Here is a 26,884-nt window from a genome sequence, read left to right on the forward strand (position 1 = left end):
TATTATTATTATTGCTACTAAATTTACAATATATAGGAAAGCAGAGATCTGCTTCCTACAGAAAGCCTATTTTATTTGGATTTTGAATAATATATTATTTATCCCATGTAAATGATACATTGGGTGTGCCTTAGTTGTATGATCATGTCACTAAATGTCAAAGATGGAGGTTTTTTCAAAAGACAGGGCTACAGTGAACTATTCTTCAAAGGCAGGAACTTGCCTCACATCTCAGAGATATAGAAAAGTGCATGAAGGAATAGTGGGATCATAAAATGTCAGGAATGGGAAGTTCTTATTTTGCAGATGAGAAAATTGAGCTTGAGAAATCAGGTCAGTGACATTTGTACTTCTTGCTGAAGCATGTCATCCCCCCAACTCCACTATCAGCTGAAGAAGTCTGTTTCCTTCTCTGACAGAGAACCTTCCAAGGTCAGGTCAGAAATAGTTAAGTTATGGAACAATCAGCAAGTGGGAATTAATAGTGTGAATGTTCCACTGGAAAGTGTTAAAAAGGGTCTAGTTGGCCAGAAATAGAGAAAAAACTCCAGCTCCAAGTGGGAGTTTAGATGAGATCTGTGCTGCTCCAGTGATCTCTGGCAAATAATTCATTTTTTTCACTTCCAATCCATTTTGGATTGATACTTGGTAAAATAGAGTGGAAATAAATTTTTAGAAAGATAAACTTAAAAAGCAAAGGCATACAGTAATAGACAAGTCTAACTTTTTCTTTATTATTAATCCAACACATAAATCTAATTGGCCAAATTGCTACAAAAGTTGCTAAATACTAATCTCAATTTCTTGACCCATTTTGCTGTGGATCTGTAACAAATAGGTTTCAAATTGAGCCTTGATTTCAGTGACCTCTTATGGTTCCAATGTTCTATGTTTTTATTTGAAGTCCAGTTAGCTGTGCCTTGAATTTACAGGGGAGCTCCTCACCCACACATCAATTAATTAAGCAAATATATTAATTAATTTTTTAAAAAGATTTGTTTATTCATGAGAGATAAACAGAGAGAGGCAGAGATATAGGCAGAGGTAGAAGAAGCTCCCTGAAGGGAGCCAGATATGGGACTCGATCCCAGGACCCTGGGATCATGCCCTGAGACAAAGGCAGACCCTCAACCACTGAGCCAGCCAGTCACTGCAAATGTATTAATTAAAATATGTTTACTTAAAATCTGTTACATATGGACTAAACACATACTATATAAAAAATTGAATCAGTACCAGTAACCTTTCTCAATAGCCTGCAGTTTAGTGGAGGAACTAACATCCATGTCTATGATAATGAAGAAAAAATGGTAGGTGCCCAGAGAGCGCTGTGCATACACTGCCAGGGACTCCAGAGCAAGGAGATAGGGCTGGTATCAGCGGAAGGGTCAGGAGAGCATCGCCTTGAAGTCATAGAAGGCAACACGTGAAAAGATGGAAGGCTGGGCCTGCTGGGAGAAACGAGTAAGTCTTAAAACCTTGCTATAGTTCTTTTTCCTTCATGTTTAAAACATTTCTGTGAGGTTGAGAGATATCGGGAATCCCTATAGAGAGAGAAATTGAAGCACAAAGATACAGTTGTGGGAAAAAGCATAGATGGCCTTGAACAGGTTTTTAGGGACTGAATGTATCTTCCTAAAATTCACATACTGAAACCCTACCTCCTAGTGTGATGGTGTTAGAAGGTGGGGCCTTGAGAGTGGAGTATGAGGTCATGTGGGTAGCCTTCAGAAGGGGATTAGGGCCTTTTTTTTTTTTAAATATCTTAGTTATTTATTCATGAGAGACACAGACAGAGGCAGAGGCATAGGCAGAGGGAGAAGCAGGCTCCCTACAGGGAGCCTGATGTGGGACTTCATCCTGGGATCCTGGGATCACACCCTGAGCTGAAGGCAGATGCCTAACCACTGAGCCAACCAGGTGCCCTGGGATTAGGGATTTGATAAGAGTCATGAGGGAATTTGCTCTCTTTCTCACTTCCTGCCATGTGAAGATACAACAGAAAATTGTCATTCTGCAAGCCAGACCAGAGGAGGTCTCTTGCCAGAACTCAATCATGCTGTCACCTTGATCTTGGACTTCTAGCCTTCAGAACTAGGAGAAATACTTTTCTGTTGTTTCTAAGTTATTCGGTCTATGGTCCGTTGTTATGGCTGTCCAAACCAAGACACGGATCCTTTGGGCTACTTAAGTTTTAGTTTTTTCATCTATAAAATGGGTCTAATAACACCTACCTTATTGGGTTGTTCAGAGAACTGGAGATAATATATATATACATTATATTATTTTATAAATGTAATTATAATTACATTACAAAGCACTGGTGTATTATCTGATATGCAGTAAGAGTGCAACAAAGTGTGACAATTATTGTGTTGTTTAATAGCTGGCTCAGGACCATTTGGGGAGAAATGGGGTTGTGGGAAAGGTCTTCTTTGGGGAGGTAGAAATGGGTTCTTCCCAGCATTCCTTTCTCCATCTTTTTGGTAACTGTACCTCCCTTCCCCCTGGGGAGCTGTCACTCCCCTGCTTCATGCACATCTCACTGGTCTGCCTAAGCACTGGCCAGAGAGATCATGGTGTGAGCCAGATCTGGTGAATCCTAGTGCCCTATGCCCTTGACCACAGTGACTGGCTAAGGGATGGGCACTGAGTTGCAACCCAAACCAATCAGAGTCTTTCATTGAGGTTTGTGTGGATGTGCTCTGGAGGAAAAAAATTACATTGTCTTTCTTTTCTTTTTTTTCTTTTCTTTTCTTTTTTTTTCTTTTCCTTTTCTTTTCTTTTCTTTTCTTTTCTTCCTTTTCTTCTTTTCCTTTTTTTTTTAAGATTTTATTTATTTATTTATGAGAGACAGAGAAAGGCAGAGATACAGGCAGAGGGAGAAGCAGGCTCCATGCAGGGAGCCTGACGTGAGACTCCATCCTGGGTCTCCAGGATCACACCCCGGGCTGAAGGCGGCGCTAAACCACTGAGCCACCGGGGCTGCCCTACATTGTCTTTCTTTCGTGTTTTTTTTTTTTTCTTCTAAAGCTTACTTAGTTATTTTAGAGAGAGAGAGAGAGAGAGAAAGAGAGAGAGAGAGAGAATGAGTGGGAGAGGCAGAGGGAGAGGGAGAGAGAACTCAAGCTGACTCCATGCTGAACAGAGAGCCCTACCTGGGATTCTATTCCAGGACCCTCAGATCATGATCTCAGCTGAAACCAAGAGTCAGAGGCTTAACCCACTGTGCCCCCCAGGCGCCCCTCTTTCAGTATTTTTAAGCTAGGCTGATAAGAGCTGGGTCTCACAATTAGCAAAGCTTAAAGACAAGGGCAAACTTAACAGCAAAATGGCTGCGGGGACAGGTCTGAAAAGATCATTAGGTCACTGAATCTATACCTCAACTTTCCAGTTATTTGAATGAATACATTCCAATTTTCTGTCACTTGAAATCCTGACTAATGATTTCTCAGGTTTCCAAACTCTAGCTCCGTGTGTTACTGTTTTTTGTTTGTTTTTTCAATATGCTGCTCTTTAGGTCGGGGCTTTTCAGAGACATCCTCATGATTTCCTAATAAATTGAGATTATTTAGGGCAGATTCTGGTGTAAATTTGTTGAGCCAAGAGAATAAAAAACAAACATGTGCCCTGCCGTAAGAGAGCCTCACACCCAATCAGGTATGCAAAATACTAAAAATAACCAAGACATTTAAACAAACTACGACAGATACCAACTGACTTGAAGTGCTCTGAGAGTCCAGAGAAGGGAGACCACGCCCATGATATTTGGGGGTATTCGGGGGGAACCTTTGAGGAGGAGGCAAGGATTTGAGCCAGGTATTGAAGGACAGTCCAGAAAAGTGTTGGAGAGAATTTTAAGAGAGCGTTGTATGCATGTAGAGCCATGCAGTGGGTGTAGACTTGTGTATCTACAAAGTTATTTAGGCAAAGATCTCTAGGATGAAGGATAATTCTTATACAGCAAGGATATTGAGGGTGGAGGCTTTCTGTTGCAGGGTAGTGAGAGCTAAGAGTGGAAAGGTAAAATGGCGCTTCGTGTATTTCTTGAAAATTCTGTTATGGAGGCTTCAGACTTATTCAAACACAGAGAGAATAGTATAGCAAGTCAGCTGCAGACATTAGCCAGCTGCAACAATAATCAGTATTTTAGCATTCTTGTTTTCTCTACCTACTTTACTCTTCATTGTCTTCCTCCCGCCCCCACCAGAATATTTTAAAGCAAATCCCAGACATCTCATCTTGCCCTTAAGTATTTCATTATGATCTTTAAGAAGTAAGGACTTATTTCCCTAGTGCAAGCACAAGAAGATTATCATACCTTAAGAGAATAGTAATAGTTTCTTAATATATTATCGTATTCTCCATCATGTTCACTTTTCTCCAATTGTCTCCTTTGTACAGATGGTTGGCTTGAATCAGTATCTAAAGAAGGTCCACTTGGTTGTACCTCCCAAGTCTCTCCTAAGCTATCTGTAATAAATCCCATTACTCCTTTTAAAAAGTATGGATTCGAGGAAGCTGGTCACGCATGCCATGGGATTGTTCACATTCTGTATTTGGCTGATTATGTCATCATTGTGGGGTTCATAATGCTCCTCTGCTCCCCGTGTTTCCTGGAAATTGGTGACAATGAGGTCTAGGGGCTTGATGAGATTTTGCTTCCGTTATTGTTATGACTGGGGGGTAGGGGGAGGGCAAGAACACTCTGTAGCTCGTGCTAAGTACTTCCTAACACAGCTCATTAAGAGACACATATGGCTGGCTGTCCCTTTTCAGTGATGTTACCATTGATCAGCAAATTTTAGTAAAAAATGCTGTTGTCTTTAAAATAAATTTTTTTTTTAATGTTTCTCTCTAGGATTCTGACCTGAGACTGTGGGGGCTGGGCTGGTGGACAAATCTAATTCACAGACCAGGCTGCTCTCAGAATCACCCTTCCTCTGGGACCGGGGAGGCATTGTTACTGGGCCAAGCTTATGCCTGACCTTTCCGAGCTTCCCTTGGGGGTAGAATTTCCCAGGAAGCTATTCAGGCAAATAAGGTTCCTGCTGGCCTGCCCACCAGTCTGTCAGACACTTCTGAATCTTTGAATGAAGTGAGGAAAGTCCAAAGAGATTTGTCAGGATGTGTGATATTAGATTTCTTTAGCAAGAATGCTTGTCACTTTGCCACTCTCCAATGGAGAAATTCCCACTGATTGTGTCTAAAAATGCAAAATGAAATGAAGAATCAAGGCAATTTCACACAAAAATATTAAGCCACGGAAACTTACTGAGCAATACAGGAGGGCTTTTCTTTTCTGTTATGGTCTTGAATTATCCAACTTGCCCTTCCAGCTGGATAATTTGATTATGTAGTCAGCTCCCGTGGGCAATTTGGCTTTGCCCCCTAGATTATTCTGACCTCCCTCCCCTCTATATGTGAAGATAATTGTGTCAGCTTCAGACTTTTTAAACCTATAGAAGAATTTGGATTATGGTAGTCATTAAATAGAGGAAAATTGTTTTATCTACCTTGATGAAAAGGGTAATTTAGTTTTTAATTCCTTTGGCTCAGCTGCTAGTGAGAGTTTGGCTTTAGAAATTAAGAAACTCTATATCTGTTTTGGTCTTTTATATGATTTTGAGATCCCTTGCAAAGCACAAGGTAAAAGGAAGCAAATGCATCTGCTCTGCCTTCATTTTTTTCCCCCTCATAATATCTTGTGTTTTGGGAAGTTTTGTGTCTGTGTGTGCCCTGGAGGCTTGTTCTGGGTCAGGTGATATGCTGGCCCTCTTCTGGCTTGATTTCTACTCTCTGGAAGGCTTCCTTTTCTCCTAAGACATTTGTTTTGTTCCTAGGCAGTATTAAAATGTTTGGAGAATACAAAGTATTTCACCTGTTTTTTTTTTTTTTTCCTGCATCTTTTTATAAAATGGGCTTCTCAAATTTATTTATTCCATCTGAGGTCTTGTTTCTTTTTCTCTGTCACTGAAAGCTGAGCCAGACAAACTCCCTGAGGGGACCTTTATCTTATACATCATTGTTTCCCCAATTCTGAGCACAGTGCCTGGCCCATGGCAGGTGTCCAGTGACTATTTACTGAATGAGTTAATGAGTGAAAATGAACTGTGGCCTTCTTTCCAACCCCAAATTCCCCAAATAAGGCACCCTTGTTTATACTGGTTTTAGGAAACTCTGAATACTGGTTATAACCCTCTCCTTTGGCCTAGAGAGATTTAGAGATTTATTTTTCTTAGGTAAATGCTCAGCTAAATCAAATCGCTAACTCCAATTTATAGACAATATTAGAATCAGAACACTTTGGCCAAGGGCTACGGCCATGAAAAACTTCTGACACTAAAGTCAAAGGCATTGACATTGTTTTCATTTCCTGCATCTGCTATAAAGATTACCACAACTGGATGGCTTAAAACAACAGAAATTTATTCTCTCCCAGTTCTGGAGGCCAGCAGTCAGAAATCAGTGTCACTGGGTTGAAACCAAGTTGTTGGCCAGGACTTTGCTCCCTCCAGGGGCTGTGGGGAGAATCTGTTCCTTGCCTTTTCTGGTTTCTGGTGGTTGCTGGCACTGCTTACCTGCTGCAATTTTGAAAGTGGGTGGATAGAAAAGAATGCAAAGTTTCAACATAGAAATATACCACCATGGGGGTCCTTGGGTGGCTCTGTTGGTCAAACACCTGACTCTTGGTTTTGGCTCAGGCCATGATCTCAGGGTTTTGAGATTGAGCCCCAGGTCAGGTTCGATGCTCAATAAGGAGTCTGCTTGGGATTCTCTCCCTCTCCCTCTCCTGCATTCATGTACTCTCTCTCTTTCTCAATCAATCAATCAATCTTTAAAAAAAACTGCTCTTTGTAGCAGAGACTGCAACTGTCTACTAGCTCCCAAGTGTGCCCTACTTTCCTTGTGTACACCCCTCTCCTGAGCTTCAGCCCAGGTAGAGATGATGGTGCCCAGGTAGAGACCATAGTGTCCAGGTTCTTTTGATGCCAGTGAAAGTATATGACTGAGCTCTCACTACTGGGTTGTAAGTGAAGTGATGTGGCCAACTTCCACCATTTTCTTTTTCTTTCTTTTTTAAAGATTTTATTTATTTACTTAAGACAGAGAGAGTGGGAGAGAAAGAGCATGAGTGGAGGGAGGGGCGGAGGGAGAGGCAGACTTCCTGCTGAGCAGAGTGCCTGATGTGGGGGCTTGATCCAAGGACCCCCGGATCATGACCTGAGCCGAAGGCAGATGCTTAACTGTCTGAGCCACCCAGGCAGGTGCCCCAACTTCCATCATATTCTGAGAATATGCTGGAAACTGCTTGCCTTCTACTTCCTCTCCTTTCCCTTCCTCTGGGAAGGGATGCAGATGTGATGATGAGCTAATCTGACCACATAGATGCCACCCTCCCAGATGGCAGAGTGATGAGATAGATGGCTGCCTTGAACCCAGTACCCTGAACTACCTGCTTACCTTGGGAACCATAGGAAAGGGGAATTAGCTGTTATCGTCTGAGTCCTTATTCTGGGTTCCTGTTGTTATAGCTGCGTATCTTATACAGGAACTGATACACGTACAAGATTAGGAAAGGAGTCATTTCTCATTTTCAATTACTACTATTTACTATTTGGTTAGATATGTTGGAAGGCAGATTCATATTGCTTTGCACTGCTAGACAATTTTTGAAAGACAATTCTTCTATGTACGCCAAAGGAAAATAGTTTTCTCAAGTTGTATCTGTGTAAGCCAATTATTTCATCTCTTCTACATTGGGCTCACTTAGTGCCTGCTTACAAAGTTCTATTTTGCTCTGAGTTGCTAGAGTAAACTTTTCATTAGTTAGTCTGAACGTACCACCACTCTGTGCCTGTCCTGCCATCGCCCGCAGGGGACTACTTATTAGCCTTCATGAGAAACACGGAATTAATGTCTCCTAAGTGTGTTCAAATCCATAAAAATAACCTCTGGGGAACACTGGCTGAAGAGAATCTCTCCTAAACACTGTTGAAAACCAGCCACCTTTTCTCCTTTTATACAATAAAAAGATTAAAAACATTTTTTTTGTACAAAAGCAATTCATTTCAATTATTGACAAATTAAGAAATGGAATGAAAAGAAGACAATAGGAAAGTCTCACACCTACTATCCAGTTAGCAACTTGGCATATATCCTTTCAGTTCCTTTTCTATGAATTTATGCATATTTACTAAAATCAGGCTATATTGTATAGTTTTATAATCTCTTCCTTAAAGGAAAAAACAACAAAAAAGTAAATAAATAAATACATAATTAAAAAAGAAGAAAGGAAGGAAGGAAGAAAGAAAAAACAAAACAAAATCTAACCAGCCAACTGAAAAAAACAAAACAAAACAAAAAAAAAAAACAAAACCCAGAAGCCCAAGTATTTTGGTAAACACCTCAGTTTGCCTGACTAGAGTATCTTAGTAGAAACCAGATGGGGCTCTCTCAGAGGGCAGGTGGATCTCCTACCGGTGAATCCCGGCCTAACACACAACTCTGTGTGTGTGTTCATGGCATGAGGTAGGGAGGAAAGAGCAGCCCTGACCTACTTACTGCCTGTGGAAACTTTGCTCTTGATTTTCCAGCATGAGAATTCCCTCAGCCTGTTACAGGACTCTATTTAGCTCTGGATTGCAAGCTATTTATTTATTCTCGCTCTTTGCATATGGTGATGAAAAATTTGTTTGCCTACTTCACCCAAAATGAGAATCTGGGGATGCCTGGGTGGCTCAGCAGATGAGCATTTGCCTTTGGCTCAGGTTGTGATCGGAGTCCTGGGATTGAGTCCTGCATTGGGCTCCCTGCAGGGAGCCTGCTTCTCCCTCTGGCTATGTCTCTGCCTCTCTCTCTCTCTCTGTGTCTTTCATGAATAAATAAATAAAATCTTTAAAAAGCAACAATAACAACAAAATCCCAAAATAAGAATCCAATACAGTTCCTCCACTTCTTACAGCTTTTTCTTTTGGAAAAACCAGAGGACTAGGATGTAGCTGACGTTCTGAGAGCTCACTACACAAATCTCACAAAACCTTATGCAGCAGATAGAGCTGAACCCAATTTTTCACATTAGGAATTGGAAGCTCAGAGAGACTAAGAAACTTTTCCAGGTTATTGGAACTAGCAAGTGGCAGAGCTGATGTTTCAACCCATCCCTTTACTGTCTTCCAGACTGAGACGAATTTACTCTTGCATCTTATTTTCAAAATACCCAAACTCCATTAAATCTAGGTTACCATAGATTGGAAGACTTATTATTTCCTGTTCCAATAACACAGAAATGTGCTGCTAAGTGTACCTGTAAGATCCATCTCAATTTCTTTTCTTTCTTTTTTTTTTTTTAGGATTTTATTTATTTATTCATGAGAGACACACAGAAAGAGGCAGAGACACAGGCAGAGGGAGAAGCAGGCTCCCTTCAGGGAACCCAATGCAGGACTCGATCCCAAGACCCCAGGATCACGACCTGAGGCGAAGGCAGATGCTCAACAACTGAGCCCCCCAGGTGCCCTCACACCTCAATTTCTGGGATGTTATGACCTGAAAAGTATGTAAGTCTTAGAATCGATGAAATATGATAAAATTGTAGAACTATCTCTTATCGAAATAAGCGGCTAATGATGTGTAACCCACTGCCTGGGCCGTGCTGACCATGTGACCTCTCAGCAGCTCGAGTATTTTCTTGGGGTGAGTTCAAGCAGGCAGGGCTGTACACAATTTTCCACTCCCTCACAGAAATAGAGGTTGTGCAGTTGGATTTGCTGCTGCAGTTGGATAAGTCATTATTATTCCTGCCAATGGTCCCAGAGGCTTGGGAGTACCAAGCTGCCTACAGCTACTTGAAAATAATAGAAAAAGGAGAATAGGAGAATAATGGATGAGGTGTGTGTAGCACTTTGTATCTGCGATGCTGAATGTGGGACACATACACCCAGCAGTTCTTTCCCTGCGATGATGTATTGAGCAACTACGATAGCAACATTTTGTAATTTCTAGGAAACATCAGCTGAAAAATTATAACTGAAGAAGGAAATTAAATCAGGCCAGCAGAATTATTCTGGGAGCAGAGAACAAGGCCGGCGGAGGGGTGAGCCCTGAGCCTGGAGAGAGGCCGGCAGTGAGGAGGGAGAGAGAGAAAAAGAGAAGAGTGGGGGAGAGGAGAGGAATAAATGCAAAAGGGCCAAATCACAGAAGTCCAGAAAGGGCAGAGTTTTTTCAAGGCAGAGGTGATCCCAGTGGGGTCACCACTGTGTGGTGGTCAGGGAGTCACCAGCCCTCGGGCCTGCGAGCAGAACCCAGGGCAATTGGAAGGCAGAGAAAACCCCTTGCCCTGCATTATTTTATCAGAAGTGATACAAAGGGGAGAGTGGGATGCTCTTCCCATACCTGGCTGAGCAGGTCTGCACCATGCCTCTTCTCATCCTCTCTTTGACACCTGGGCTCATCTTCTTGCACCTTTGGAAAGCCTCCCTGGGCTGAGAGCTTGACACCTCACTGCCTGGATTCCCTCCTACTCTGTGGGCTACACTTTCTGGACTTGATTCTTTTTCTTCTCCTTCTACTTTCACTGTTGTCTTTCCTCCTGATTTTATCCTTCGCCCTATTCTCTTCCCCTACCTTGGACATGCTGTCTTTGGAAAATCTCATTTATACCCTATTTGTTATTTAAAAAAATTTAAAAAAAAAGATTTTATGTATTTATTCATGAGAGAGAGAGAGAGAGAGGCAGAGACATAGGCAAAGGGAGAAGCAGACTCCCTGTGGGGAGACTGATGCAGGACTCGATCCCAGGACCCCAAGATCATGACCTGAGCCGAAGGCAGATGCCCAACCACTGAGCCACCCAGGTGCCCCTCACTCTCTAAAATCTCTTACTTGGACTTCAGTTGTTTCCCTGTCTTTGGTCATGGTTCATGTTGGCTTCCCCAGCATGAGCTCCTTGATGGCACATTAGATCAAGTCAATGAAAATTCTTCAATGTCTCACGGGTGTCTACAGGTTAAAACAGGGTCCCTTTGTGATCTGGCCTCTGTCTACTTCTCTGACCTCTTTTGTAACTGTGTCCATTCATTCATTTAGGTTACATGTAAAAAAAAAAATCAAGTTCTTTCTGTGGAGGCCAATTTAGAAATATTATGATTCTTTTTATGAATCCATCTCAACATTTGAGGTGGAAGCTTTGATTAATATTTTGTCCCATAGACGGCTCTGAACTATTATATATTTGAAACTGCAATTATGACCAATAAATAGGTGGATTCCCTTCTAGAGTACTTCAGATGTCTGTTAAACCTTCTTAAATGTTTAGTTCCTATAAGCCTAATATATAAGCATAAATATAGCTGGCCTTAATTCTAAGTACCAACTTCATAAAATTTTAGTTTAAAATTGTAAGTCTAGGGGTGCCTGGCTGGCTTAGTCGGAAGAGCATGAGACTCAGCCTCAGGGTTGTGAGTTCAAGCCGATGTGGAGGTTATTTAAATAAATAAATAAACTTTAAAAACACCCTAAGAGGGATCCCTGGGTGGCGCAGCGGTTTGGCGCCTGCCTTTGGCCCAGGGCGCGATCCTGGAGACCCGGGATCGAATCCCACGTTGGGCTCCTGGTGCATGGAGCCTGCTTCTCCCTCTGCCTGTGTCTCTGCCTCTCTCTCTCTCACTGTGTGCCTATCATAAATAAATAAAAATTAAAAAAAAAATAAAAATAAAAAAAATAAAAACACCCTAAGAAATATAACACTATTTAAAAAAACGGTTAAGTCTAAATTAATGCAGTTATATGTGTTAATAGGAGTTATAAGGTTGACAAATAATTAAAAGGCCAAATTCTTTTAAGTATTTTGAGTACTGCATTACTAATATCTACATATTCGTTAATATCAAGATATTAGTAGTACAAGTTTCATTTTCTCAAACATTTCTGTACGTAATTCTAAATCCTCCTGAGGTTAAATATGCTTACCCACTAAAGAATAGTCGTGATTAGGGGTTGCCTTCCCAAGATAATTTTTTTGGGGGGTGGAAATGTAACATAATTCATGTCTGCAACATGGTAGGACTCTGACCCTAGCCTAATTCCTTTGTCAGGGACACCAAAACTTAAAGAAAGTAGCCACATAATTCCATATCCTTTAGATTCAAATCATTAAAATCTTCTGTTTACAGTGTACATAACAGACAGTCCTAGGTGCACAGTTCTTTTTCTTTTTTTTTTTTTTTAGTCTTTTTTGGGTATTTATTTGAGAGAGAGAGAGAGAGAGCAAGAGTGCAGAGGGAGAGGGAGAGGGAGAAGCAGACACCCCACTGAACAGGGAGCTTGATGTAGATAGAGCTCGATCCCAGGACTCTGAGATCATGACCTGAACTGAAGGTTGACGCTTAACCAATTGAGCCACCCAGGTGCCCCTGGGTGTACAGTTCTGATACAACTGTATGACATAGGGTGAATTGTGAAACCTATCTAAGCTTCAGTTCCTCATCTATCAAACAGATCATTCCAGGGTTGTTGGAGATTAAACTATACATTGAAATACATACATACTTCTATATGTGTTCTAAACAGAATTGTGTTTCTCCAAAATTCATATGCTCAAGCTCTAATGCCCATTCCTTCGGAATGTGACCGTATTTGGAGATGGGGCCTTTATTTTTTTTTAAAGATTTTATTTATGTATTTACGAGATGCAGAGACAGAGAGAGAGAGGCAGAGACACAGGCAGAGGGAGAAGCAGGCTCCATGCAAGGAGCCCGAGGCAGGACTCGATCCCAGGTCTCTAGGATCACACCCTGGACTGAAGGTGGTGCTAAACCTCTGAGCCACCTGGGCTACCCCGAGATGGGGCCTTTAAAGAAGTAAGTTAAAGTGAGGCTGGTAGGATGGCCCTAATCCAAAGCGACTGGTGTCCCTAGAAGAGGTTAAGACACAGAGACCTCAAGGCCACATGTGCACAGAGGGATAGCGAGAGGGCAGCCTCTGACGAACCCCAATGGCACTTTAATCTTGGACTTGCAGCCTCCAGAAATGGAATCTTGGTTGAGGCCCACCCAGTCTGTGGTATTTTGTTATGGCCACCCAAGCAGACAAATACATATGTATGTATATGTACATACGTATGCTAGGCACAGGGCCTGGCTTGATGAATGGTAGCCATTGTTTATAACTCTTCACCGTTCTCAATGAAGTTGTAAAAAAATGAGGGTTATCCAGCAAGTCACACGCCAATTGTTCGTCGTTTGTGGGGTTCCATGCATGCTAGAGGAATTGCCTTGCTTCCTGTCTGCCTCAGCTCCAGCGTCGGTGGCCAGGAGCCTCTCCTGGTCTTCAGGAAGGTATCTTCAGGAAGTTCAGGCTCCTCCTCTGACATCTGGCCTAGACTCTTCCACAGGCACTGCCATCATCTGGCTGTAGAAGGCCCCTGCTGAACTGGGCCTTGTTCATGATGGGATCTCGGGCACCCTGCACAGTGTGTCAGGGAATTAATTCAATAAGCTGTGCAGTAGGTTCATGGAGAGGTGCATGTAGAGAGATATTTACTATATCTTGTTAACAACCTGCAATGATAACGTTGCAGGTTAAGGCACTTCTCCCATATCTGCTCTCAAACTTTCTCCCAGGGGTCAGCTCTGGAGCCTCCCAGCCTTGCGGGGTGCTTGGGGCATTCTTAGCTGCTTCGCAGGATAAGATGCAGCCAGGTTAACTTGCCAGCGTGTGTGTGACAGAGGCCTGGTCACATCCGAGCGTGCATGATACCTGCTTCATTGACCTGTAAATTACAAATATCACTTCTCATCATAATGGTTCTAAAACATCCTCTGTTTCCAGAAGCTCAATCAATTAGCTGGGTTGGAGCAATATTTCTTATAGTATTATTTCTGTTTATGACAGGGGTGGCACATTTTACTCAAGAAGATGGATTTTTTTTAATTAATTTTTTAATTTAAATTCAATTTGCTAACGTATAGTATAACATCCAGTGCCTTCCTTAGTGCCTGTCACCCAGTTACCCCATCCCCCACCCACCTCTTCTTCCGCAACCCTTTGTTTCCCAGAGTTAGGAGTCTCTCATGGTTTGGGGAGGATGGATTCTTTCATTGCACACTTTATTCCTGTACCTGGGACAGGGCAGGATGCTTACACTGTGCTCCCCTTCAAGGTTACCTTGAGCTTTATACATGCCCTGAACTTTCCTCCCAGCTAAGCAAAGACAGCACAGCTTCTTGGCCGTATCTTATTTGCTTTTAGCAACAGCAAGCTGTGAGCCATCCCGGCACAGAAATACCCAAGATGTCTTTTGTTTCTTTGGCAACTGTTCCATCACTCTTGGCTTGCTTTTATTTGATGAGAAGATAGTGGAGAAAAAAGATAATGGTTATCTTCACTCACTATGTAGGTATCTTTACAAAGCAATCTTACACTCAAAAATAATTTTAGAACACATTAGAAAAATATAAAGAAAAAATATAAGGAAAAGGGAATTACACAGAATTACTGCAATAAAATGTAAAACATCATAATTGCCACAGGGAAAAAAATCTACAGTGTAATTAAGTGAGTCATTATCAGAGTGTTTTTCATAATTAAAAAAGTTGTTTTATGCGTGCTACCTCTATGAAAATAGTTGGTAGGACTATAGTAGATGAAATACAATCTTTTCCTGTATTTCTCTTTCTTATATGGCATTGTGCTAGCTTACTACTATTTTGCTTCCTACACTCACATACACACTTTAAGAATTAAGTTCTACCCCAAAACAGAAGAAAGACAAAGGTTTATCAAGTATGTGCACTGCCTCTTAACGTCTATTTCATTTTTTAAAAAAGATTTTATTCATTTATTCATGAGAGACACACAGAGAGAGAGAGAGGCAGAGACACAGGCAGAGGGAGAAGCAGGCTCCACATAGGGAGCCCGACGTGGGACTCGATCCTGGGTCTCCAGGATCAGGCCCTGAGCCAAAGGCAGATGCTCAACCGCTGAGCCACCCAGGGATTCCCGTCTATTTATTTCAGTATTAATGTGGTATCAATTAATTCGGAAAACAGATTATATGCTAACAGAATAATAGTAATTTTCATCAGATAGGGTATTTAATCAATTCTTTTTTTTTCTTTTTAGTTTTTAATCAATTCTTTTTTTTTTTTTTTATGAGAGACAGAGAGAGAGAGAGAGGCAGAGACACAGGCAGTGGGAGAAGCAGGCTCCATGCAGGGAGCCTGATGTGGGACTTGATCCTGGGACTCCAGGATCATGCCCTGGGCCTAAGGCAGGCGCTAAACCACTGAGCCACCCACAGATCCCAGTATTTAATCAATTCTTAATGCCAATTTGGAATACATACTAATCTGGTCTAATAATAAGCTGGGTACTTTGTTTTGCCAAAAGGGAGTCAGGCATTACCCATAAAGGTATCCATGAAGTGAAGAGAAACTATTCGCTGTCCTCCAAACTCCACTGTGTCTCATTCTTCATAGTGGGATCATGGTGGGATCTTGGTGCATTTCTAGGGATTGCAAGTCCCAGCTCCCCTCTCAGCTTTGCAGCAAAGTGTGACCATGTGACTCAGCTCTCAGCAATGGAATATATCCAGAAATGTTGGTAACAATTTCCCATTCACTTGCTTAGGAGGAAATCTCTGGCCCTGAACTCTGCTCTTTCCATTTTTCTTGCAGTCTGGCTTGGCTACACCTCAGACAACCTTGAAGGCCATGTGTGGAAGAATGCCATCACCCATCCCAGATGGACTCTTAGATGAACAAGACTTACAGACAATCAGTCGTTGAGTCCCCCCATTTCCCCCCCAAATTTCTTGTCTTTTAGTATTTTTCTCTAACACCACTGCTTGAGGTTGAGACTGACCTACTTTTTATCCAGATGTGTGTCTTGAGTTCCTATTGGGCACCATCTCCTTGGCACTTTTCTCTTCAAAGCCACCATCTGCTTGACAGCTGATAAATGACAACCTGATACAGTCACTTCCAAGCTGAGGACCATGGCATTCTCCTCTCTAGCTTGGAAAGTGCTCCTTCACTGAAGCTTTTCTAGGTAAGAAGAAGTGAATTTTAAAGAAAAGCCCTGGCACTATTTAATTTTATTCTCAAAATTAAATACATTTGGAGAATTGTCTGTTCATGTCTTCTACCCATTTCTTGGCTGGATTATTTGTTTAGACATACAGATGGCCAACAGACACATTAAAAAATGCTCACATCACTTGGCATCAGGGAAATACAAATCAAAACCACAATAAGATACCACCTTACACCAGCCAGAATGTGTATTATAAGCAACTGATAAATCATTGCACACTACATCTGAAACTAACTATGTACTTTATGTTGGCTAATTGTTTTTAAATAAAAATAAATGAATTAAATACATTTTCTTAAAGAACCACAATACCATTGTCACATCTATTTAAACTATTATTAAAATTAATAAGAATTCCTTAATATTATCTGGTAGCCAGTCCGTATTAGATTTTCTGGTCTTTCCTTAAATGTATTTTTTTAAAAAAGATTTTATTTATTTATTCATGAGAGACAGAGAGAGAGGGAGAAAGAGAGAGAGGCAGAGACACAGACAGAGGGAGAAGCAGGCTCCATGCAGGGAGCCTGATGTGGGACTTGTCCCTGGGACTCCAGGATCATGCCCTGGGCTGAAGGCAGGTGCTAAACCCCAGAGCAACCCAGAGGTCCCTCCTTAAATGTATTACTGTTGGTTTTTTCAAATTACTGTCCAAAGTCCTCACATTGTATTTGATTTTTTTCTCCTATATTGGTGCTTATCTCCTATTCCCTACTTTCATTGATTTGTTGGTTAAACTAGGTCATTTGTCTTATCTAATAAATACACCCTGGATTTGTCAGATTTCTTTGTTGTGGCATCATTTAACTTATTCTGTATCAGATCTTTTAGCAGACATTTTAGTTTGGCCAAGAGAACAACCCTGAGTTCTGGTTCTGCTGCTGATCGTGTGACTTTGGGTAAGTTGCTTCTGTTACACTCCTACCCCGCCCCGCTGCATGTCTCCATTTTTCTGTTTGAAAACTAAGGATCACAGAAATCTGTTGCATCTTTAGGATACCATGAGAATGAAATTACATGCTCCATGAGGTAAGAATTAAGGTTCTTGGAAAGAAAGCTTGGTCGGACAAACTTTTCTTGGGCTGGTGGCCATACGTTGAATTTAGAAATACAAAAGTTTCATGACACATGGGAGAAGGCAGGAATTCACTGGATGTGGAGATTGATATTCTCCTCCTGTCTGTATATATATCAGGGTTCCTGGATCTAAATGGTAAAGGAGGGGTGTGAAGAAGCAATACAATTCAATTAGAAGTGTCACATCATGTTAAGCTTATTCTGTTTGTCTTTCTCATTACTATTTCCAATAACCATGAGTATCAGTACAGATCTAGTGGTTTCTTTACTCCTGATGGTGTGATAACACCAAAACGGGAGGAAGAGTACATTTGGCATGGGAAACTGTATCGCATGCGGTGACAATATGATATCTGAATAGATGACATCCTCCCTTACTTCACTCAAGGCCTTTGCTTGGCATCTCCTGTCTTAAGTGAATGTGGAAGCTCATAGTTACAAAACGGCTGGTTGCCGGGCCCTCTGTTGGGATTTGATACTCTAGCAAAGTGCAGGACAATCTTTTAAGTTTGGGAGACTGAAAAACAATTTCAATATTTAGAACTGAAGGGAAAGCACTTGTGATTTGAAGTTTGCCCTGTGTCCAGGAAGGACTGTTTGCAAACCCTAGCTACCCCTCCAAGCACCAGATGCAATATGGCATCAGTTAAGCAAGAATCCCGTGGTACTCAATCAGTGTTTGCTAAGGGCCTATTTGCATGGAACATCATGGTGGGCAAGAAAGCTTTTTATTTCATATAGTGAGTTACATGGTGTCCTTCCAAAAGATGCATCTATGAAACCTCAGGGTATGTATGGCCCCACTTGGAATAGGAACACTTGCAGATAGAATTAAGGTAAGAACTTGGAGGTGAAATCACTCTGCTTTAGGTGGGCTCTAAATCAAATGAGTCTCCTTAAATGAGACAGAAAAGGGGAACACAGAGAGACACCAGGGAGAATGCTGTGGGAAGACAGAGGCAGAGACTGGAGCAATGTCACCGGGAGCCAAAGAATGCCTTGAGCCAGTAGAAGCTGACACAGGCAAGGAGGGATTCTCCTCTAGAGCCTTTGGAGGGTGTGCAGCCCCGCTGGCCTCTTGATGTCAGGCTTCTGGCCTTCAGAGTAGTGAGAGGATAAATTTCTGTTGTAATAAGCCACCGAGTTTGTGTTATTTGCTACAGCCACCCAAGGAGACCAATACACCTGGCCTGTGTGAAGACTTCACCCTTTGCCTGCCCTTTTATCACTTGCAAAGAATTTAAGTCAGAAAGATTATTTCCCTGTTCAGGTAAACCCCAAATCATACTTTTCCACAGGCAGAAGCTGACAGTTCTTGGAATGGCTGAGGCTTTAGAAAGAAGTGGTAGAGGGATTACAGAGTTGGTCATCTGGCCAGCTAGAAGGGACCTCACGGGTTTGCAGTGTCCTGGTGAGACCACCATGGTTCAAAGTTATGTCCTCAGGTTTATAGATCCAGAAACATTTATCTTATTAGTGTGTGGAGAGTTTATTACATTCTTTTTTTTTTTAAGATTTCATTTATTTATTCATGAGAGAGACAGAGAGAGGTTGAGACACAGGCAAAGGGAGAAGCAGGCTCCCTGAGGGGAGCCTGATGTGGGACTTGATCCCAGGACCCCGGGATCATGACCTGAGCCAAAGGCAGACACTCAACCACTGAGCCACCCAGGTGCTCTGAGTTGAATACATTCTTAAGGGATGAATTACAGAGAATTACAAACTATAAAGATGACGTGTAGTTTAAGAGAGGAGACATAGATCCCTAGAGATGGAAAGGCTCCTTTAAATTGTTCAAGACTTTTCCTTTCTAGATTTAGAGTATTAGACAAGCTAAATTATTCATTGGGAAATTGCTTGCTGGGAGAGTAACTGTTGATAATCATTTGCACCCATGTCTCCCCCCTCCCCTTTTTTGGCCTGGGGTCATGTGAGGAGTTCTTGGGTCATGTGAGCAAAAGTGAGGAATTATCTTCAGGCCACGAGTCTTAAGAGTGGGTGTACTTTCTCCATCCTCTCTTTCCCCAGCTTCCCTCCTCCCCCCTCCTCGATGGACAGCACTCTAAGGATTTAGGGGAGGTCACGATATTAAATGGTCTCTGAATGGCTGTGGAGCAGAGCCTACCTGTGCCCCCCCAGTCAACCATCGTTGGAATGTGATCTGACAGAGACATAAACATTATTGCTTTAAACTAATACAATTTCAGAGTTATCCATTACACAGCATAACTTACACTAAGCAATACACTTGGCAGGCATGAAATTAGAGTGAAGGGATTTGGGTTGTCCTAGAGAATGTTGCATCCAGATGGTGGTAAATCTGATGGAGCGCTCCTTCATCATGGGGTCAGCTTTCCAGAAACCAGTATATTTATGTTCTCAAAGCTAGTGGCTCTCTACCTGGAAAGTACTAGATGAATACGGACAATTCTTGCTCTATGGGGCTCTGATCTTAGCAGCCTCCACTCTGAGTATCCTTGTTCTGCTAAACATTCTCATCACGGAGGGTTCTAAGCTCGAGTCATACCCCACCATGCTCCCTATGCCCTAGTCAGTTCAATTAGATTTGGAGGTTCTCAAATTTTCTCTCTTGAGCTATATTTTCAGACGAGTGAGCTTAACATTTATATATTTTTATATTATTTTATTATTTATATTATATATCATATATTATATAATTTATATTATTTATTATTTATTTGTATTATATTCTTATTATTTATATTATTATAATATACATTTAATTTAATATAAATTTATAATGTAAATTTATGATATAATATATAATAATGTATAATATAATATATTATATATAATATTTATATATTATCATGTATATGACTTTCTTTTTAATTATAAAATTAATGCATGACATGGTAAAAAATAAAACAGAAAATATAAAAGGTGAGTCTCCGTTTCTTCTTCCCCATTTATCCCCAGAGGTGAATTCTGATAATTGTCTCTTGTTTATCCTTCCAAAAATCTTGAATGCATAAACACATGTCTATATATATATGTATATTATTTAAAAATACAAATAAATGTTATTTATCTATTTTTTTCTACCTTGCTCTTTGCAGTTTTTTTTTTCTTTTTTTTTTCTCTTTGCAGTTTTTATTCAATAATATATTTTGGATAGCCTTGAAAAATCAGAGATGAGTAAACATATTTCTTGTCTCTGGGAGTATGGCAGGGGGCAGATAAATCAGGAGCATGAATAGTTGAAATCTAGAGTATATGATTAGTACCATTTGAGAGAGAGGCACAATGTGCTATGCTATTTAAAAGAGCAGGGGTGGGGTGTGGTTCAATTGGTTGGGCATCTGCCTTTGGCTCAGGTCATGATCCTGAGTTCCACATTGGGCTCCCTGCTCAGCAGGGATTCTGCTTCTCCCTGCTCATACTCTCTCTCTTTCTCAAATAAATAAATAAAATCTTAAAAAAAGGAGGGCAAAGTCATTAAACAAGGGTCGTTTTTTTGGTGTGCATATATGGAAAAAATCCCTCTTATAGTGACTGAGTATCTTCTAGGTGCCAGGCATTGCACTGGGTGCCTTACGTACGGTATCTTTTGAAGTCACAAATACCTCAGTGACGTAAGTATTATCATATTGTTCCCATTCTATAGATCAGAACATGGATGCTCAAAGTTCACATTGCTAGGGTGCCTGGGTGGCTCAGCAGTTGAGCATGTGCCTTCCGCTTAGGGCGTGATCTTGGAGTCCCAGGATCAAGTCCCACATTGGGATCCCTGCAGGGAGGCTGCTTCTCCCTCTGCCTATGTCTCTGCCTCTCTCTGTGTCTCTCATGAATGAATAAAATCTTAAAAAAAAACCAAAACGTTCACATTGCTGGCAAGTGGCTTAACGATGATTTCAACTTCAGAGCCCACGCACACTTTCCTCTACCTGCCTTCCAGCAAAAATTCAAAGGACTTATTCTAACAGTGGTCAACCCTCAGAGTAGCAGACTAGAACCATTACAAGGCAGTAGATAGGTCTTTCCTTTCTGTGATCAACTCAGAGTTCATTTGAACGAGGAAGCTCTTCTGCTGTCTTGTGGAGAACAGGGGGCTGTGTAGCTTCAGGCAAGAGCCTTAGCACATCTGTGTTTCAGTTTCTTTAGCTTTAATATGGAGAAATGATAGTAAATGTCCTCAAGGGGCTATGAGGGTTCAATGAGTTAATGCATGTCAAGCATTTAAAGAGTGCCAGACGTGTCGTCTGCACTCAGTGCACTTTGGCTACTATGACTCTTAGCAAAGTTATCTGTGGACTGGAGAATGAGAAGGAAAGTTGCGACCAGGGGAGGCCGCAAAAGGGAGGCTGAAGTGAAGAGCCAACCTCTGAGAGCACCTTGGGGCCAACATGGACACACAAGGCAGAAGCTGTAGACAGTTGGCAGGACAATTGGCAGAAGTCAGGGAGCAAATCTCCCTGCCCTGCACCCTCCACCCCACATCCTGTATCTCCCACCTCCAAGAGGTGGAGGTGAAGAAAAGGCAAAAGCATCCAGATCCACTGGGAATATCTCAGTCTCTTGCTGGATCAGAGTCAAAGGAGGAGGGCATGCCTGTGACCACTGGGGAGTCACCCTGAGGGCACCTGGCTGGAATGTGGGGCATTATGTAGGAGAGAAGGATTCCAACATTCACCCCTGAGTCATCGGTGCTTTCAGTAAATGACAACTTGCTTCAACTTTTCCATATACACTTACCCTTTCCAGCCTACCCCATGATACTGTACTTGAAGGGTGGGTGGCAACCAGCCCTGGAAGACATAAGCACGGGTCGGGGGGCAGGGGACAGTGGTGACTGCAACAGCCCTTTCCCTTGGCCACACTGACCCAGGTTCCACCTGTTCCTGAATGAGAAGCAGAGCTGATGCCAGAACTTGACATTTGTCCTTTCTCACCTGCCTGTCTGGCTTGCTCCTTACCCTGGCTCTGCAGAAAGGCGACTGGGAACTAATGTCAGGACCTAGTTTGGCCCTTGGTTATAGTTTACGCTAAATGGCACAGAGTCCCTTCTTCACAAATGGATTTGATCACTCTCATCAGCTTCTTGGTGAGGAGGTTTCAGAAGGAAGGGAATGGTCATCGGTGAGATGTGGCCAGGCATGTTCCCAGGAGGCCTGAGAGGTTGTCATTTTATTGGAAAATGGTGTATAGTTGAGAGTGTGCTTCTAAACCTTGGAAGTGCAGAAACTTCATTCACCAGGGGCACCTGGGTGGCTCAGTGGTTGAGCATCTGCCTTCAGCTCAGGTCGTGATCCCGGAGTCCTGGGATCGAGTTCCACATTAGGCTCCTTGCAGGGAGCCTGCTTCTCCCCCTGCCTATGTCTGCCTCTCTCTCTCATGGGTAAATAAATAAAATCTTAAAAAAAAATTAAAAAAAAAGGAAGCCTCATTCATCAATCCACGAGTTGTGGAGAGTAGAACGTTCCTCAAGGATGAAGTCACATGAACCAAACTCAGAGAAGGATGGAGAAAACAAACTGACTGCCAATTTATTATTACTAAACGGGCCAAGCTGGGCCAAATACCAGCAACCTATGGCCAATAGCAAAGGCAGGCTACATGGAAAGTCAAATTCTATAGAGGAAGTAGCTTAGCGACTGCAGAAATTGGAAAGAGGGGAGTTCCGTTATTCAGATGTTTAATGGTGCCAGGCTACGATGATCTGATGAGTCCATCTCCACAATGGGAGATACTTGTCATCCTGCCCAGAAAGGGAGAGTTGTAAGGTGAGATCATGGCTCTCTTTCCCTTGGCCCAGGCTGAGGGGCTGCTGCCAATGTTTGCCTCTGACATTCTACTCTCTGAAAAGAGATCCTATGGCTCACCACAGTCTTATGAATACTGACTGCCAGGTTAGGTCAGGCTTGTCTAGGAATCATCCCATCTTTTCAGAGCAGTGTTTCTCAAAGGGTAAGCCTCTGAATACTTGCATCAGGATCGTGTGTGTGGTGGGGGTGCTGAATGCACGTGCAGATTCCTGGTCTCATCCCCACAGATGGTCTGAGTCTGGGTCTCCAGGGACCAGACCTGGGAATCTGAATTCTAAATCAATATACCACTTGAGTCTAACATGCAAGAAGTTTGAGGATTATTGTTTTGGAGGTAACTGTGCCTATTACTATGAGTTGGTGTTTATGGAATTCTTGGTGCCAACGATACTTTTGCTCTGTTCATTGGGTCTTAGGTTAAAAACCCTAATGACTACTGTTTAAAAATAAATAGATTCTCAGGGTACCTGGGTGACTCAGTCTGTAAACCGTCTTCATTTGGCTCAGGTCATGATCTCCTGGTTTGGGATCAAGTCCCACACTGGGCTCCCTGCTCAGCAAGGACTTTGCTTCTCCTCTGCCCCTTTCCCCAGCTCGTGCTCACTCTCGCTCAAAAAAATAAATGAAATCTTAAAAAAAAAAAAAAGGATTCTCAAATGGGATAATCCTACCTAATGAATACAGCAATGACTCTTCTGCACAGAGTAGGCAAAATTGAGCATGTAGCCTTTTCTTGAATTCTGTTCTAACCAAGCTACTTTTTGTCTGGTAATCACCCTCAGTCAAAATAGCTTATTAGCTGATTCTTATAATAAAGGCATAGGCTCTTAAATGATTAGCATTTCAAATAGTACTACACACAAGGCTGTTATTTATTTTGTTTTCCGACTGCTTGATATCAAGAATGTTACGTTAGTTACACAAGGAGACCAGTTGTCTGAGGCTGCTCTAATGCCGTGGTGGCCTACCTGAGCAAACCAACATCTGAGCCTGTAAACACCTCAAGGGTGTGAAATTGAAATATCAGGACAGCCAATCATAAACAGCCAATTAGGCTTTAAGTTGCAGCCAATCAAATAACTTCCTTTCTTTGCTTCTGTCTTTTCTCTATAAAAATCTTTCCCTTGGCTCCTGTCAGAGGGGTGCTCCTAACCACTTCTGGTTTGGTGCCACCTGATTCCAAGTGATTCATGCTCAATAACTTCTTAAAATTTTTGGTATGCTTCAGTTTGTCTTTTAATGGTGACCATTGGAGGCATGTACAAAGAAAGCGCTTTAAAAAAAAAATATATATATATATATATATATATTTGTTTTTAGAGAGAAAGAGTGAGTGAGGGCGAATGGGGGGAGGGGCAGAGGGAGACTCTCAAGCAGATTCCTTGCTGAGCCGGCTGACATGGGGCTTAATCTTAGGAACCTGAGATCATGACCTGAGCCAAAATCAAGAATCCCACACACAGCCCAATGAGCCACCCAGGTACCCTAAGAAAGCACTTTTCAAAGAGCTCTGGTAAAACCATTATTCGTTGGCTGGAGGAAGTTTATCCCAAAAGAAATCTTGGTTGTGGAAGGAGGGAATACTCAACAGGAGCAGAGCTGGTTTTGAGGCGGGTAAATGGATTCTAATGCTTGCCTAGAAAGCAGAGACCATTTCTTCTTCAGTAGGATGGTTCTCAGGTTCTCCTTGATGTTTCACATTCACCCAGCTCTTTGACTGCTGGCAGGGTCCTAACCTCCTAGTATCTCTTCTCTGCATAATTATCCCCAGCAATGTCCACAATAGCCAAACTGTGGAAGGAGCCTCGGTGTCCATCGAAAGATGAATGGATAAAGAAGATGTGGTCTATGTATACAATGGAATATTACTCAGACATTAGGAATGACAAATACCCACCATTTGCTTCGATGTGGATGGAACTGGAGGGTATTATGCTGAGTGAAGTAAGTCAATCGGAGTACAAACATTATATGGTCTCATTCATTTGGGGAATATAAATAATAGTGAAAGGGAATAGAGGGGAAGGGGGAAGAAATGGGTAGGAAATATCAGAAAGGGAGACAGAACATGGAAGACTCCTAACTCTGGGAAATGAACTAGGGGTGGTGGAAGGGGAGGAGGGCGGGGGGTGGGGGTGACTGGGTGGCGGGCACTGAGGGAGGCACTTGACGGGATGAGCACTGGGTGTTATTCTGTATGTTGGTAAATTGAACACCAATAAAAAATAAATTCATTATTAAAAAAAAATTATCCCCTGGCCCAGCATTCAAGGGCTGAGGTTCATTTTACAGACAAAGACCACTGTGTCAGTGCAGCCACCGTGAGAACACACTCAGGGTCCCGGTGCTCACTGGAGTCACCACAGGTGTGTGATCCCTGCACCCCTGCAACAGCCTTTTTGAACAGGAGAATTTTGATTTAATATCAGATTGCAACCGAGTGGCATCACTAATGGCGATTCCTGTGGAACATCTGTCTCTTAATTTGCCAGGAAATGCAAACCCTAGAACATTCTTAAGGCTTTACTTTTGACCTCTTCAGACAATAGTGTGATTTGAAAAGGGAGCGAGAAACACAAGAGTTAAATTTCTGGGCAAATAATGTGGTATCCTGCAAGGTGGCTGCACCTTAGAAATAAAAGAAACAACAAAAAAGTAATGGTGAGTTTGTGTATATACAGTGACCGGAGCAACATTTTTTATGTTGTATTTTGTACAGAAGTAGTAGAAATGAGTTTTAAAATGCTGCTTCTAATTGTGTTTACCTATCTGTTAGGTTAAACTAGTCCACCTTCTTAAAGCCTCTGTATTATGGATGTACACTCCTCTCTGTGTACATGGGGAAGTTAGACACTGGCATTTTTCTGAAACATTCCCTCACCTGATGCCAAGTTTCCTACTGCTAATCCCTTATCCCGATCCCTCTCCTAAGGAGTCTTGCTTAACCTCAAACCTGTAAATCTTCTGGGCAAAGAATGTTGGCTGACACAGAACAAGGTTTAGATTTTTAAAGTGACACAAAAAATTTTTGTTCCTATCTTCTAGCAAGCTGCAAGAAGGTTTTTATCAATTTGATTCATCACTGTGAAAGTGATCTCATGGTAGATTGAATTTTCTCTGAATTTTTAAAGTAGTAAATGAATAAATTGATCCTTCTCTGTGTGTGTGTGTGTGTGTGTGTGTGTGTGAGAGAGAGAGAGAGAGAGAGAGAGAGAGAGAGAACCGGTTGCCGTAGTTACTTCTTGATTTTTGCTTGCATATAGCTTGTGTGCATTGTAACCTTTTTCATGGCAATTCAGTTTCTTTCTATACCTTGGGGGCAGTGATACCTTCCTGATTTTGTTTTGTTTAAGATAACAATATATTTATTTTTGGAAAGTGTTTGAGAGATTAACATTTGTGGATCTGCATTCTTGCATCATTCTCTCTTCTATTGTGGTTTTGTACGTTTGCTTCCATTTCCTGGGACCATCTTCCAGCCTAAATCTTTGGAACTATATTTTTCCTTTTTTCCCTTTTGTTCCCTAAAAGAAAGACTCTTCATTAATAACTAGGGAAGTACAAATCAAAACCATAATGAGATATCACGTCACACACATTAGGATGACTACTAAAAAAACACCATCACCACCAGAAAATCACAAAGTTGATGAGGATGTGGAGAAATTGGAACCCTTCTGCACTGCTGGAAGGAATACAAAATAGCACAGCTGCTGTGGAAAATAGTTTGGCAGTTCCTCAAAAATTAAACATTGACCAACCATATGTACCCCCAAAAGAACTGAAAGCAGGGACTTGAATGGCTATGTGCACATTCATGTTCATAGCGGCATTATTCATAATAGTCAAGTATCCATCGATGGATAAATGGATAAACAAAATGTGGTTTATGGATACAATGGAATATTATTCAGCCTTAAAGAAGAAGG

Source organism: Nyctereutes procyonoides, unplaced genomic scaffold (genome assembly GCF_905146905.1).
Source record: "Nyctereutes procyonoides isolate TBG_1078 unplaced genomic scaffold, NYPRO_anot_genome, whole genome shotgun sequence".
Lineage (NCBI taxonomy): Eukaryota > Metazoa > Chordata > Mammalia > Carnivora > Canidae > Nyctereutes > Nyctereutes procyonoides.